Source organism: Choloepus didactylus, chromosome 15 (assembly GCF_015220235.1).
Source record: "Choloepus didactylus isolate mChoDid1 chromosome 15, mChoDid1.pri, whole genome shotgun sequence".
In the NCBI taxonomy this organism is placed as follows: domain Eukaryota; kingdom Metazoa; phylum Chordata; class Mammalia; order Pilosa; family Megalonychidae; genus Choloepus; species Choloepus didactylus.
This window is the reverse complement of record NC_051321.1, coordinates 62167471-62183651: the sequence shown is the minus strand read 5'-3', so window position 1 is coordinate 62183651 and position 16181 is coordinate 62167471. Positions and strand designations below refer to the sequence as shown.

The window sequence follows — 16181 nt, the reverse complement described above, 5'->3', positions numbered from 1 at the left end:
AAATCTCTGATAGGCTTTGTGCCTTTCATTAAGAGGCCTCATATTCCGAACAATGGTCTGCTTTAGTTTAAATAAACATTAATATTTAGTTCTGAAATCTGAGGACACAATCCATGAAATAAAAGTCACAGGAGGATTTTCTTCTTTTACAGTGATCCAGTATATTAATTCCTCCATATTAAAACTATCTTCCCAGACAGGTAAAATTATATTTACTAAAATCCAGAACAAAACTACACAGTACATTTAAAACTCATATTTGAAAAGCAGGTTACAATATTATATCTAAGCTGCACAGAAAACCCCAGTGATCACTAGGAAATCTGCCACAGTCCAGTTTTTCCAACCCAAGAAGATCCAAACTTTGGGGAATAATGAGGCCCACTTGTTCTGCTGCTCTAAAAAATATTCGATCAAAAGGAAGCTTTCAAGAACCAAGTATTCCAAGATTAGAGTTCATCTGCTTATCCCATGTATACTGGCAATGCTCAGGCTTGCCCCCAAATTCCCAGACATCCAAAATGTTGTTGGGTAAACCACCACATTTGGTAACCTCTTGATCCCTTAAATTTGTATCTCCTTCAAATATAACCATAGCTGTCTCTGGAGCCTCTTGAATTTTCTTTAAAACCACTTTTAATTCATTCCCTTAGCATGCCCTTTGGTGCTCTCCAAATGGAAAGTCATAAGGCAAAGTTCATTTCCTGACACACTCACATGCACCTACAAAAGGTTTCTCGTCATTTTGGAACTTGGAAAAGGTATAATCTCTTGGCTTTTTAATTTCACTCGATTTTCTTCAACATTATAGCTGGGAAATATCCTTCTTCATGACCTGTAATAATCTCATAACTTCTTGTTCCCTTCTTTAGGTAGCTATAGTATGGAGGAATAACTTCCTGTAGAAATATCACATCTGGACTGTACAAAGTTAAATAAGAACACACCCCTCAAAGCCTTCTCTTGCAGGTTGTTTAGATCCAATCCATCAATAGTCCAAGTAATTAAAGAGAACATATCACCATCTTCTTTGTGAATATTTTGAGATGGGCTGATTTTAGGATGAGCAGAATCAATTGTATTCATTCATTGCTTAGGGCAACACAAGTCTCAGGCTCAGAGGGGGTCTGAAAATGGCTTTCCAAGTCGCTCTCACCCACGCACAGCTCAAAGAAGGAGCTCAGTGCCCTTTCCATCTCCCAGTAGTTCTCTGCCAAGTAGCACTGAGCCACGACCGTGTCGCACCTCGTGACCGAGACAAACTCCACACACGAGTCGCCGTTTCTTCAACCTGGGCTCTTCCTCATCTCGCGCTGCTTTAGCCCCATGACCACATGGCTGCTGGGCTGCATGGCTCCCCCCACCTTCACCGCCCTTTAAGGCGGGCCAGGAGCCCGACACCCAGCACTGCGCAGGCGCCGGTTGCCTGGGCGTGGCTGCTGCAACAGCCAAACCGGAAACGCCCTTGGTACTCAGAGGATGGATCCTTTTTACATTTCCATTTCAGACTATCCTTTGCTGATGTATAGAAACATAACTGATTTTTGAGTATTAATCTTGTAGGCTGAAACATTGCTGAATTTGTTTAATAGTTCTAGTAGTTTTCTTCTGGATTCATCAGGATTTTCTATATAAAGGATCATGTCATTTGTAAATAGAGATAGTTGAAAGTTTTCCTGTCCATATAGATGCCTTTTATTTCCTTTTCTTTCCTAATTGCTCTGGCAAGGACTTCCAATACAATGGGGAATACCAGCAATGAAAGCAGGTATCCTTGTCTTGTTCCTGACCTCAGGGGAAAGGCTTTCAGTCTTTCACCATTGAGCATAATGTTAGCTATTGGTTATACATACATGCCCTTTATCATGTTGAGTAAATTATCTTCTATTCCTATTTTTGTTAGTGCTTTTATCAAGGGAACATTTTTGGATTTTCTCATATATCTTTATGAATCAATTGAGAAGACAATGTGAATTTTTTTCCTTCATTCTGGTAATAGGGTGCATTACATTGATAGATTTTCTTATGCTGAACCATCCTTGCACTCTTGAGATAAATCCTATTTGGTCACAGTGTATCATTTTAAAAATATGCTGTTGTTTTCAATTTGCTAGGATTTTATTGAGATTTTTGCATCTATATTCCATAAGGAAAATTGGTCTATAATTTTGTTTTCTGGTGATGTATTTATCTGGTTTCATTATTAGGGTAATGTTGCCCTCATAGAATGAGTTATGAAGAGTTATTTACTTTTTAATTTTCTGGAAAAGTTTGTGAAGGATTGGTGTTCATTCTTCTTTGACTAGTTATTAGAATTCACCAGTGTAGCTGTCTGATCCAGCAATTTTCTTTATTGAGAGGTTTTTGATTACTTATTCAACCTCTTTACTTGATTTAGATTTGTTGAGAGCTTCTCTTTCTGCTTGAGTCAGTTTAGGTAGGTTGTGTGTTTCTAAGAATTTGTCCATTTCCTCTAGATTACTAATTTTTTGGCATGCAATTGTTCATTGTATTCTTTTATAATCCTTTCAATATCTGCAAGATCATTGGTAATGTCCTCCCTTTTATTTTCAACTTTAGTTATTTGTATCTTCTCTTTTTTCTTGTCCTAGTTTAAGGTTTGTCAATTTTATTGATCTTTTTGAAGAACGAAATTTTGGTTTCATTGAGTCAACTAATTTTATATTCTCTCTTTCATTTATCTCAATTCTAATCTTTATTATTTCTTTACTTTAACTAACTTTAGGTTTAGCTTGCTCTTCATTTGGTAGTTCCTCCAGATGTCAAGTTAAGTCATTGATTTGATATCTTTCTTCTTTTTTAATGTAGCCATTCATATTCATACATTTCCCTCTGAGCACTGCCTTTGCTGCATTCCTTAAGTTTTGAAGCATTGTGTTTTTGTCTTCATTTGACTGAATATATATCCTAATTTCCCTTATGATTTCTTCTTGACCCACTGATTGTTTAAGAGTGTGTTGTTTAATTTCCACATAGTTGTGAATTTTCCAGTTTTCCTCTGTTAATGATTTCTTGCTTCATTCCATTGTTGGAGAAGGTGCTTTGTATAATTTCAATCTTTTAAAATGTATTGAGTCTTTTTCTTGTTATGTGGTCTATCCTGGAGAATGATCCATGTGCACTTGAGAAAAATGTGTGTTCTGCTGATTTGGGTGTAGTGTTCTGTATATGTCTGTTAGGTCTATTTCATTTATAGTATTCAAGTCCTCTGTTTCCTTATTAATCTTCTGTCTAGATGTTCTATCATTTAATGAAAGTAGTGTATTGAAGTCTCCAACTATTATTATAGAATTGTATATTTCTCCTTTCAGTTTTGTCAGAGTTTGTTTCATGTACTTTAGGGCTCTGGGTTTAGATGCATAAATGTTTAGAATTGTTGTATCTCCTTGGTGGATTGGCACTTTTATTAGTATATAGAGTCCTCCTTTTTCTCTTGTAATAGCTTTTGACATAAAGTCTATTTTGTCTGATATGTGTATAGCCACCTCAGCTTTCTTTTGGTTACTATTTGTGTGGAATATTTTTTCCATCCTTTCCCTTTCAACCGATTTGCTGTGTCTTTGGGTCTAAGGTGAATCTCTTGTCAATTTCTGTCTTTCAATTGAAGAGTTTAATCCATTTACATTTAGAATAAGTACTGATAAAGCAGGACTCACTTCAGTCATTTTGTCCTCTTTTCTCTTGTATATCTTACACATTTTCCACTTATTTCCTCCTTTGCAGCATTCTTTTGTGTATAGTTAATATTTTGTAATGAACAGACTGGTCCCCTTCATTTTCATTTCTGTATATATTTTAAATACTTCTATGTGGTTACCATGGGGTTTGTATTGAATGTCCTAAATCTATAACAAACTAGTTTGAAATGGGACCAACTTAAGTTCAATAGCATACCCAGTCTCTGCTCCTATACCCCTTTTTTCCCCCACTTTATATTGTTTTTGTCACACATTGCCTATTTATATTTATTTGTATTCTAAATCTCATAAGAAATAAAAAGTAAAGTTGCATACCAAGAATACAATACAACTGACATTTCTGTTTACCCATGTAGCTACCTTTACTTGAGATCTTATTTCTTCATACAGTTCCAAGTTACTGTCTAATCTCCTTTCCTTGCACCTGAAGAACTCCCTTTAGTATTTCTTTTAGGGTATGGCTCATGGACGAACTCCCTCAGCTTTTGTTTATCTTGGAATGTCTTAAACTCCCCTCCTTTTTGCTATACATTTTTTTTTTCCTGGATATAGAATTCTTCGCTGGCAATTTTTCTTTTTCAGTACTTTAAATATGTCGTCATATGTTTCATTATATTCCACAGGTCCCTTAGGCTCTGCTCATTGTTTATGTTTCTTTTCTATATCTTGTCTTCAGACAGAATGATAGCAATTGTCCTGTCTTGTAATTAGGTGATTCTTGCTTCTCCCTGTTCAAATCTGCTTTTGAGCACTTCTAGTGTATTTTTAATCTCTATTATTGTATTTTTCATCACCAAAAGTTCAGGTTCGGTTCTTTTTCAGAATGTGTAAATACTCCTTTTTTTTCAAGTATCCTTTATTTCTGTGTCCACATTTTCCTTTAAAGTCATTGAACTTATTTAGGAGAGTTGATTTAGCATCTTTGATTAGTTGTTCCAATCTCTGTGCTTCCTCCCTTGTTTTATTTTGATCCCTTCAATGCATTGAAGTCTGTGCATTTTGTTGAAGTCTGTGCATTTGATCATTTTGAAGTACTAACTCTGGAAGTCAGATTCTTCCTCTTACCTAAGTTTTTTAGTGGAGATTGACTATGTGTTAAGGCTCTTCTTTAACACTTCACTTAGTTTATACTGAACCTTTTTAACAGCCTTTGGTTAACAGTTCCGTTCTTAGGTCTCTCTGAGCCTATGTCTTGCCCTTGGCAAGCACAGTAGCTTTCTAGAATTTTGCAGTGCATGTGAGTGTTTCCCCTCCAAGAAAGGAGTTCCTCTCTCCAGCTTCTCCTGGTAGCTGCAGGTAGCTCATATCCACTTCCATACTCTGGGCTGCCTTTTCACTTCAGCTTTCCATTGGTCCACTCTGCATTTCCATGACTCAGCTTCCTCTTTCTGCAAAGCTTTTCTGCCCCAGTAACTTCTAATTTAGGGGACTCACATTCTAAGTGTATCTTACACAGAGCCAGTTGGGGTTGATGCACAAAGACACCCAATATTTTTATTGAGGCACATCAGTAATCAGGCTCCAATGACACATATTGGAAATGTATGGGCTGCCACACTGCTGCCATGGATGGATTAGGCCTCTGGGACCCACACTTGGATAGCATTGAAAGGGATGGAGATAGCCAGCATCAAAAGAGATAGAGATGAATTGGATACAGTCAGAGGAACTTAATACTTTCTCAGAACATTAATAGAGGTGTTCAAAACCATGACTTTTAGAATTTTGGATAGATAAAATATTTTAAAAAATGATTTAATAGGGCAAAAGCCTTTTAAAAAGATAACTGCAGTAGTAAATACCCTAAGTCCAACCAGTTTAATGCAAATATATTTGCATTTTTATGCAGATCTGATATTACAGATTTCAGAGAGCAATCATGTTCTTGCTCATTTATATTCTGTGTTCACTTTGCATTCTATCATAAACATTACTTTTTTATAACAGGTCTTACAGATGATAATTATGTTTTGAAATTTTAAAAATTACATGTAGTTAAAAAAAACATAGATGTATAAAATGATATAAAATGAAAAGCAAGACTCCCTCCATTTCAGATATCCTTCTTCATAGGCAATTACTGTTAATGATTTGGATGTGCATTTCCAGAAATTTTAATTTATGTATAAGAATAGAATGTATTACATATGTATATGTATTTATATTTTATACAGATGTAAGCATACAAAAAACACTATTCTGCATCCTTCTTTTTCTCACTTAATATATATCAAAGAGCTTTCCACATCAGTACCAATATCAGTTGATACTGTTTCACTTCACATGCATAAGAGCTTCATATTATTATAGATATCTGGTTTTTTTTTTTTACTTTTATTTGTGTGTGTGTGTGTATATATATATATGTGCACATGTGCTTGCACGTATTTTTTTTTGTTTGGACAATCTGCAAAAAGACATATATACAGAGAAAAACAGGTATATGTCTTACTATATATTTCTTTGGTACCAACACTATTGTCTTATCTAATTATCACCTTTGAGCAGCACTATATTTTAGCCATTGATCTTTAATTTTAAAAACTTTTAAGTCAGGACTATCATAAGAGATGGGAAGGCAGAGAATTAATCATGAATTTTTGAGCCAAGTTTCTTCACTGTATTCACCCTGAATGCTTAACCAGTATGGATATGCCATGCAAGTGAACTCTCTTTCTGCTCTGACTTTTTGATAAGTCCCTTATTGCCCAGAAATGGAGAAGAAAATTTGGTTGGCATTTATGAAATATCTGCTTTTCATGTGAACAGAGCTATGATGTATTCAGCTAGAAAGTTTATTTTCCCAAAGCAACTTACTTGAAAAAGCCTGCTTTCTGACAAAATAGTGATCGTAATGTAATGTAGATAAAAAATTTTTGATTTTGATTATCATGTTAGCATTTAAATCATCAAATGAAAATTTCCCCTTGAACTTTAAACAGTTTTTTAAAAGCAGATTTCTCTTTAGTGGTTTTCATATTGGACACTGGAAATCTAGAGAAAGATTCAATGAAAGATGGAGCTGGTTAGAAAGTCTAAAATCTGGTCCCCTAAATTGCCCCCAGTTCTACAAAGGAGGTTGGAGAAGCAGTCATAGTGTTGCAGGAATTGCATAATCTCTCAGGAGATTTTGATTTTGCAAGAGCCTGCATCACTTCATTACAAAGTCCTTCATGTCCCTGTTTTGCAATTCGGTTGCCAGGTTTCATCAGAACTTTTTTCTTACCAGAGTTTAATTTCTATTTTTTCCTAAGCTGACCCTGAAATATGATTTTCTCTGTAGCTGAATAAAAAATCTCAGAAACCTATTTTATTGATTCCAAAATATTTCTTGACATTTCCATTGGAAGTTTTTAAAATTATGGCCCTATTTCTATAAAACTCTAGAACATGCCTCTGCATATCTAGTATTATTCTTCTCTGAATCAGAATTTTCTGAGAGAAATGTATATTTCAAGAAAGCAGCCTCTTCATTAGGAGAGCTACCACTGCATAACAAATGAAAATGTTGAAAGAATGGATGAAGTTCCCCAAATATAATGCAACCTCACAACCACGGTGTTCTCATGTAAAAGGATTTTTAATCCTCTATAATCACCTGGAGTTATCAGTGATCACAAGAGGTAATACAAGGTAAATTTTAATACTTCAAACACAATTCAATCTCTACACTTCATTTATTCCACAAATTAGTTTACTATAAATCCATTAGCAGTAACAAAATTTACATACCATTTCATTTTTAAAAAGTGATTTATTTTATTGCTATTCTCATTTGGAACTCTTTTTTTCCTCTCTGCTTTTTTCATACCCAATTATACATATATATCTTGTCATGCCATTAAAATGGTGCAAATTCTACAAGATCTGCCGTCATCACCTGGGACAGTTTGACACATTCCATTATGCCAAACACCATGTGAGTGCCTTATGTACTTAACATTTTCAGTTTTTTATTACAATCAGCGTAAGAAAACCAAAACTCTGTTTCATCAAGTATCACCAAATCAGCATGCACAATGGTTTTAGAGTGACTTAGCTAGAAATTCATTTAACAGAAATCAGCTAGCCTATTGAGAAATAAGAGTGACAGTTTATAAGCTTCCTCCTCCTGAATATAAATATCTTTGAAACAGAAATATAATCTTCTGAATAAACACAGTCTGGGATGGTGATTCAAATATTTCTTCTGTACTCAGTAGACAATCTTACCTGAATTTATACAAATAATTCCATAAATCAGTATCTTTCTAATTTTTACATATTTCAAGTTCAAAAAGGCTCATGAAACCTTTTAAAGACACCCCCATTCCATTCAGAGTTATATTTTATCCCTAGTGTTTTCTTCAGTTATAATGGAAGTTAATGGCTATTTATTTTCTCATTAATTTAGGTACATATTAAATGGCAAGAATAATGAAATGTCATGACGGCTTTACTAATATTATTGGCCTAATGGAATTTAGATTCTGGATGCTGAATTATCCATTTGCATTTAAAAACAAATTGATAGGAGGGGTGTTTTTCATTTAAATATGTCTTCATATGCTGGTGAAATCAGTTCAACTGGAGTTTAACATTTTAAAAGTTTCTGTAGATTGCTGTCATAATTCACACCAGTTACTCATCATAGTACATTATGGAAACAAAGTATTTTTTTTCTGAGGAAGGCATGTTTGTGAAACCATTATTAGTCAATATTATGAAAGCCTTGCCTCCCACAGAGATGGCATTTTGGCACCAACGATGGCAGGTGTATCACTTATCCAGAACTACTGTTCCAGTTGGCCTTAATAATCTTTATCATTTTAATAACGTGAGCAGAAAACCTAAAATTTTCTTTGCAGTGAAATAGTTCATATTCTGCTGCTGGAATGCAACTTGATACTTTTTTCTGGGGAGTTATTGGAACACCCCTATCCAGAGCTCTAATACTCTGAGTGTCCCCTTGACTCAGCAACTCCCTTTCTGGAAATTTTTCTTAGGAAAATAAGCAGGAATAGGCACAGAGGGTTACTATAAAAGTATAGTTTTAACCTTGGGAAGATGGTTGCTGCAAAGGAGAGGCTAGGCCTCCCTGTATTTGTGCCTAAGAGTCTCCTCCTGAATGCCTCTTTGTTGCTCAGATGTGGCCCTCTCTCTCTGGCTAAGCCAACTTGAAAGGTGAAATCACTGCCCTCCCCCCTACGTGGGATCAGACACCCAGGGAAGTGAATCTCCCTGGCAACGTGGAATATGACTCCCGGGGAGGAATGTAGACCCGGCATCGTGGGACGGAGAACATCTTCTTGACCAAAAGGGGGATGTGAAAGGAAATGAAATAAGCTTCAGTGGCAGAGAGATTCCAAAACGAGCCGAGAGATCACTCTGGTGGGCACTCTTACGCACACTTTAGACAACCTTTTTTAGGTTCTAAAGAATTGGGGTAGCTGGTGGTGGATACCTGAAACTATTAAACTACAACCCAGAACCCATGAATCTCGAAGACAGTTGTATAAAAATGTAGCTTATGAGGGGTGACAGTGGGATTGGGAATGCCATAAGGACCAAACTCCACTTTGTCTAGTTTATGGATGGACGTGTAGAAAAGTAGGGGAAGGAAACAAACAGACAAAGGTACCCAGTGTTCTTTTTTACTTCAATTGCTCTTTTTCACTCTAATTATTATTCTTGTTATTTTTGTGTGTGTGCTAATGAAGGTGTCAGGGATTGATTTAGGTGATGAATGTACAACTATGTAATGGTACTGTAAACAATCGAAAGTACAATTTGTTTTGTATGACTGCGTGGTATGTGAATATATCTCAATAAAATGATGATTAAAAAAAAAAAAGTATAGTTTTAAAAAAGCAGTTGTAAAATAATCATACAAATATAAAATTGCAACTGTGATAAATGCCATGAAGAAGAGCCATGTGTGCCTGTGATAGTAAAAATGACCTAGTTAATGGAGCTCAGAGAAGACTTCCCTGGAGGTGAATTCCAATTTCATATCGGAAGCATGAGAACAAGTCAAGAACCAAAGACATCTGGAACAAATGCAGCCAGAGATATAAGGAAGAGAATGTGAATGTGAAAAGTATAACTAACTGAAAGAAGTTCAGTGAGTTCAATGTAAAATGGATGACATGGAGACAAGGTATACAAGTCTTAAGATATGCAGGGTTGAGGGGCAGGGCTGGGCCATAAGGACTTCAGGAGGTTTATCCTTGCACAGTAGGAAACATTGCATGGGCAATGATATGATTAAATTTATAATCTGAAAATATTTCTCTGGCTGCAATGGTGAGATTACAATGGTAGACCCAGAGTGCATGGACATTGGCCTGATTGGAGACACCAGCAGCTGACCATGTAAGAGATGATGGTGGCTTGTTCAACAGTGGAGGCAGAGAGAGAGAGAGAGAGAGAGAGACAAATGAATGGATTCAAGTGATACAACAGAAGAAAAATTCACATTGGAATGAGAAAGGAGGAAGTGTCCAAGATGATTCCTAAGTTTATGAACAGTGTTTGCTAGAGAGTTTGGCAGGAAGGAACAGGATAATAATTTTGCCTCTGAAAGAAGACTTTGACTTGTCTTTGAGACTTTAAAAAGGAGGTATCAGGTAGGCAGTTGAATACATGGATTGTGAGTTCAGAAAACAACACTTAGTGCTGGGGATATTAGTTTCTTTTTTTATTCTCTCTCTCTCTCTCTGTCTCTATCTCTCAATCTCTCTCTCTCTCTCTCTCTCTCTCTCTCTCTCTCTCTCCTTTTTCTTTATTTTTTCATAGCAAATGAACTCCTGAATGCAAGATCATCTAAGGAGAATACTTATATTGAGAAGGGTAGAAGGCATAGTGCCAAGTTCTAATGAATTCTAAAATTTAGTATCCAGGTAGAGGAGGATGAGCTTAGAAAGATGGCAAAGATGGAGAAGTTAGGAGAGTAGAAAGAAAACATGAGTATTGTATCAGAAAGCCAAGAGAAAATATTGTTTTCAAGAAAAGAAATAAGGAGTCATAGAGTGTTGGATGCTGAGGCGATATCTGGAAGAAGAAGAAGAGAGATAAATTCATACTGGATTTAGTGAGGCCATTGACCAAGGCCATGACTGTGAGAGTCTTTAGAAGGAAGGCTGGTGACTATCATTTCTAACATCAAGAACTAAAAATAACCCAAATGGAAAGAAAGATGGAACTTAAACAATATTTAATGGCAAAATAAAATGTTCAAAATAAACTTTATGATAAAACTAGTTTTTAAAGAATTTGTTGATTTAATAAATAATTTATATTTTTATGTTGTATAATTGTGTATAATGGGCTATTTTTTTAAGCAGCATGTATAAAAATAAAAGAGATATTTACTGGTTACAAATTTAGAAAAAAGGTATCCAAAAATTTAGATTACATAACTCCTCTCTCAAGAAAAATATAAAGACATCAAATCCAAATAAGCAAAACAAAAAAACAAAAAAAAAACCATATATACGTATATAATTTTCTAAATTTAATATTTATGTACTATCCTATTAATACATTATGCATAACAATAAAACATTTTAAAAGAAAAATTAAGCAATAATTTACCATAAATAGTATCTTATTTATTAACTGTAGAGAAAGACTTTTCATTCTCTTTTGTTTTTCATGATAGTTTCAATGGTTTAAATTTTATTCTAGTTTATAGCTGTCACAACTATTCGAACAACATTCAATATCTGCTTTGATATAGCTCATTATTAATGAGAATATAAATTCATATGTCAAAGGATGTGACTACTAATATACTGTCATTGTATATGACACAATGTGACTGACACAGTGTTCATACAGGAGTAGGAGACAAAATATCAACTTGCCACCTTCTTGTTTCATTCTTGTGTTTGTTTTACTAATGCTATTTTAGATTTATTGTTTCATTTTAGAGAATTATATTAAACTGCCCATTTTCTGATTGTTAAGGTAGTTAAAATTAGATAACTTACTATATATTAGATAACTTCATATGCTGGAAGTAATGAGAGATAGAATGGGCACTGCTGCTAACCCTTTTGGAAGCCCCATTCTTCCATTAGTCTTTCATGTGCTTTGACAGGTGACCATCTGATGAATGAATTCAGTGAATTTCAATGCATGTATTAACTACTAATAAAGAACATTTTTCCTTATTTAGATACTATAAGTAGATGTTTTGATATTTTTTTCCTGTACCCACTAGATCATTTTGCACATTCCACTTCAGAGAAAAATAGTTTAGAATAGCACAAGATCAAAAAATACATATTTTAACGAAAACATCAAACAGTGCTTAGAGAAGAAAGTATTATGATCAACAACAGGTTTTTGTTATTCCTGGAGCTAAACAGCTCTCCACACTTTTTACAATCTCTTCCTTTTTTGCTTTACCACCAAAATATATGAGGTTCATCTGATAATCAGGCAACAAAACCTGGTATATAACTGTGTCTAATAACATAATAAATTCATCCAAGTTAAGATGTTATATCAATCAGGTGTTTGGTTAGTTTGGTTTGCTTGCTTGTTTATTGATTGATTGATTTATGGACTTGTTTCATTAATGTAACTGTTATCCAAAAATTGCTGGCAGGAACAGAACAAGAACCCTGGCCTCCTAACTTTTAACTCTGTATTAATTTTATTCAACTGCACTTTGACTAACACAAGCACATACCACTCTACACCCAGACACAGACACACACACATACAAAGTACCTTTGCTAGATTGCTTCATTAGGGAATGCAAAAATCTTTAGAGACTCAGAAAAAAACAAACATGAGAATAAAATTTCCTAGTTAATCCTTGAGTTTCCTGAATATTACTTCAACTCTAGCTTGTTAGTACAGAAATATGTCTTCTTTTTGTTTAGTTAAACATCAATGCCTTTCAAAAATATTTAGTTCATTTACCACTTTAGCAGATCTAAAAGTCTTTTGAAATATCTACTTCCTCCTTTCAAATTGCTACCACCAAACAAAATAAAACAAATAGAAATTTAGAATTAATGGAAGGAATTTGATTTCTCCAAAAGTCTGGCAATACAATGCTATCATGTCAATATTAAGCTTGAGAAGTAGATTATGAATTCATTTCTGAAGCAAAAATATGAGGCATGATGGCAGTCCAGCAGATTTGGTAAGCATGAGTGCTCTCAAGTCAGGTTGCTTAGGTTCAAGTCCGGGGTCTGCCATTTGATTGTTGTGTGACCGCGGAGAAATTATTCAAATTTTCTGCTTCTTAGTTCACCATATGTATATACCTCTGAGAATTGTTAGAAGGAAAAAAATCAGCTAATATATAGAAATTTTTTACATTAATTTTTTTCTGGCACATTAAATATTAGTACAATATGATAAACTATTAAAGATCAAAGGGAATACTTTCTAAAGAAGCTTAAAGGTTTTCTGCTTCTGTTCCCACTTTATGAAAAAAAATTAATACAATTTCAGTGGAATTGGATGAGGAATAAAACAATTTCTTGTAACACACAAAATAATTTAAGAGATACATGTGTCACCCTGTGAATCATGTTTTTATCAATTGAAAACATCATACATGACTCTTTAAAAGACCAGTCCATATATTTTCTCTGATGAATCCATCTATATTTACAGTTTCCTTTATACTGAAGTTTCATAATGGTTCTTCTGATGAATACAGGATCACATAATATTTTGCGTTACTATTTCTAATTATTATTTAAATCCCCATAGCTTAATGGGAGATTCTAGTATTTACATGAAGAAGCCTGTACCAACAAGGATTAATATTTTTAAATATTAAAAATTTCTAAAGCTTCTGAAAATTCTTTCATAAGCTTTTTCAATGATATGAAAGAAAAGACAAACTTTAGCATGTCTTTTAATGAAATGCAAATAAATAATCATTAAAGGAATGAGAATCAAATTAACACCAAATGGAGAAATCTTTTCTTTTGAGTTTTAATGTCATTATAATTCAAACAATATGTGCGGTACCTAATGTGGAAATTATAGTTTTTCAAAATTTAATGTAATGCAACCATTTATTTCCCATTTATTTTTGATATCATTTCTCCTGTATTAATAGTTTAGCTTAAAATCTTCAAAATCAAGTCTTCTAATATTTCAAATCCCTTCTAAAGGACCAGGACAATGAGTAATTTCAGTATCCTCTTTCTGTATCCAATAAAGTTTTAATGACCTAATATATTAGGTGACTGTTTCCAAAATACATTCATATGCTTTGCTGCTTTAGTCATACTGAGGAAAGATTCAGTTTAGTTATGTCTAGACTTCTGACCAACATAAGCTGTAAAATAATAAATAGGCACCACTAATTGTCTTAATAATAAATTAAGAAACTAAGTTTGTGGTGATTGGTTACACAATGATGGAAAACTAATACAGATAGGTATAGTCATCTTTATTTTATAGGTGTGGAAATTAAGATATAGAGAATTCACACACTTTGTCCAAGACAACATTGCTAGTGAGTGCCAAAGCTGGTTCTTCACTCAAGTTCTAATATCTCCATCTCCTTCCCTGCACACACCTTTTAAATGGAGTTATCATTTATTGAGTGAGAACTGGATGATAGGAAATCATTTACCATGTATAGGCATTCTCTCATTTGCCTCATTTAATTTTACCCTTACAATATCTTTTGTGGAAACTCTATTCCTGTCTAGGAACCCTTTGCGTCCTTATTACAGATGAGAATTTCTATATCATTGTGTCTTATTTACAGATGAGAAAGTTTAAATACCTTTCTGAAAGCACAGAGCAAGAAATCAAATGCCATTTAAAATCCAAAGCCCATACTTTTAAGCACTCTGTATAAATCCAGTGCTTCTTTTATCAAACCATCAGTGCCTCAGAATATTGAAGATGCAGATATAATGTAGCTTGTCAGGGTGAATCTATGCTGATACTACCATCTTCCTTGATCTTTTTTTTTTTTTTCCTTAATCACATAGATGAGTTGACATAAGTTTCTTAATATTTTAAGTATTTCTTAATGGAATACTAAAAGTTTCTGCTACTGTAAGAGTTCTGAATTTATAATTATTATTTATTAAAATTAAGTATCATCTAATTAATTTGAAATTATAGGTAAAATATAAGGAACACAACAAATACTCTGATATATAGTTTCAAGAATTACTCCCATAATATGAAATCATTAAAACTGATGCCACCAAGACAATTTTTTAAAATTTCTTGAGAAGTTGGTCTCCTATATGAGAGAATGAGAAAAATTCTATTATTTATATAAAGAACTCTAGCCACACACACACACACAAAATCATTTCTTCTTTTCAGACTCTTAAACTAGTGCCCCAATGGGAGCTGCAAGACAGCTTTTTAATTTTATGTTGCTCTGGTTTTAAAGAAAAATAATAGTAGAATATTTTGAGATGTTATTAGGGAGACAATAAAAGAAATAGTTTATTCAGCCACAGCATGTGGGAATAAAGCAATTAAAAGGAGACTCAAATAGAGATACACCATTTTCCTTCCATAAAGTTGAAACATGCTGACCTAGTTAGCTTCTCAAATATGTAACACAAAGACTATGTCCCCAGTAGAGTTTATCTCCCCTTGGTATTACTTCAGATTTTGCCAGTTACTAGTTATGCAATTTGAACCATGGGCCTGACTTTTTTGTGACTTAGTTTCCTTGTTTTGTACAATTGGGATATTAATAATTACAACCTCCTATCTTTGCCACTTGGATTTTATAAGACAATATAAGTAAAGCATTTAGCACAATGTTTCTACATAGTAGGTTTTAATAAATGATAGGTAAAATAATAAATGCAATAGTATGTTGATGTGATGATAAAGATAAAGACGATGATGGTAATATTGCATAACTACTTGTGTTCATAGAACCAATGTGATAGCTGTCATTCTATTTTTAATAAGTCACACTATGATAAGTAATTACAAACAATCATTTAAAGGAAGGGTCAGATTTCTCTATCCACCTTCCCCCATACCTTTGATTTTATATCTAACTACATATAAGGGCCGGGTTATAACATCAGAGGTGGTCCGCAAATAAAATTTGAAGAAATATTTTCTGGAACTTAAATCTCCTAGTTCTCTCACCTAGCTATGAGATCAGAGAGACTTGGGTTAAAACCCAGCTTGTGTATTTGCTAGCTAGGTGGAGTTACCTAACTGAACTTCAGTTTCTTCAGCTTTCAATATAGGGATTAAATTGTTTAATATAACTAAAACAAAACAAAATGTTAGTTTTAATTTTCAATAATATTTTTAAACTATAGTGTGCCATTTTGGATGTGTTATGTCCCCCAAAATGCCATTATCTTCAATACAGTCCTGTGTGGGCAGGAAACTTTCTGGTGTTGATTGGGTTGGAGACTTTTGATCAGATGTTTCTGTGGAGATGTGATCACTCAGTTGAGGGCAAGCTCTTTCATTGGATAACTTCCATGGAGGTGTGGC

At 34.0% G+C, this 16181-nt stretch overlaps 1 pseudogene; it reads right to left on the bottom strand.

The window, feature by feature from the left end:
- Positions 1-227: 227 nt before the first annotated feature.
- Positions 228-1573, bottom strand: LOC119509937 (annotated as a pseudogene).
- Positions 1574-16181: the final 14608 nt, after the last annotated feature.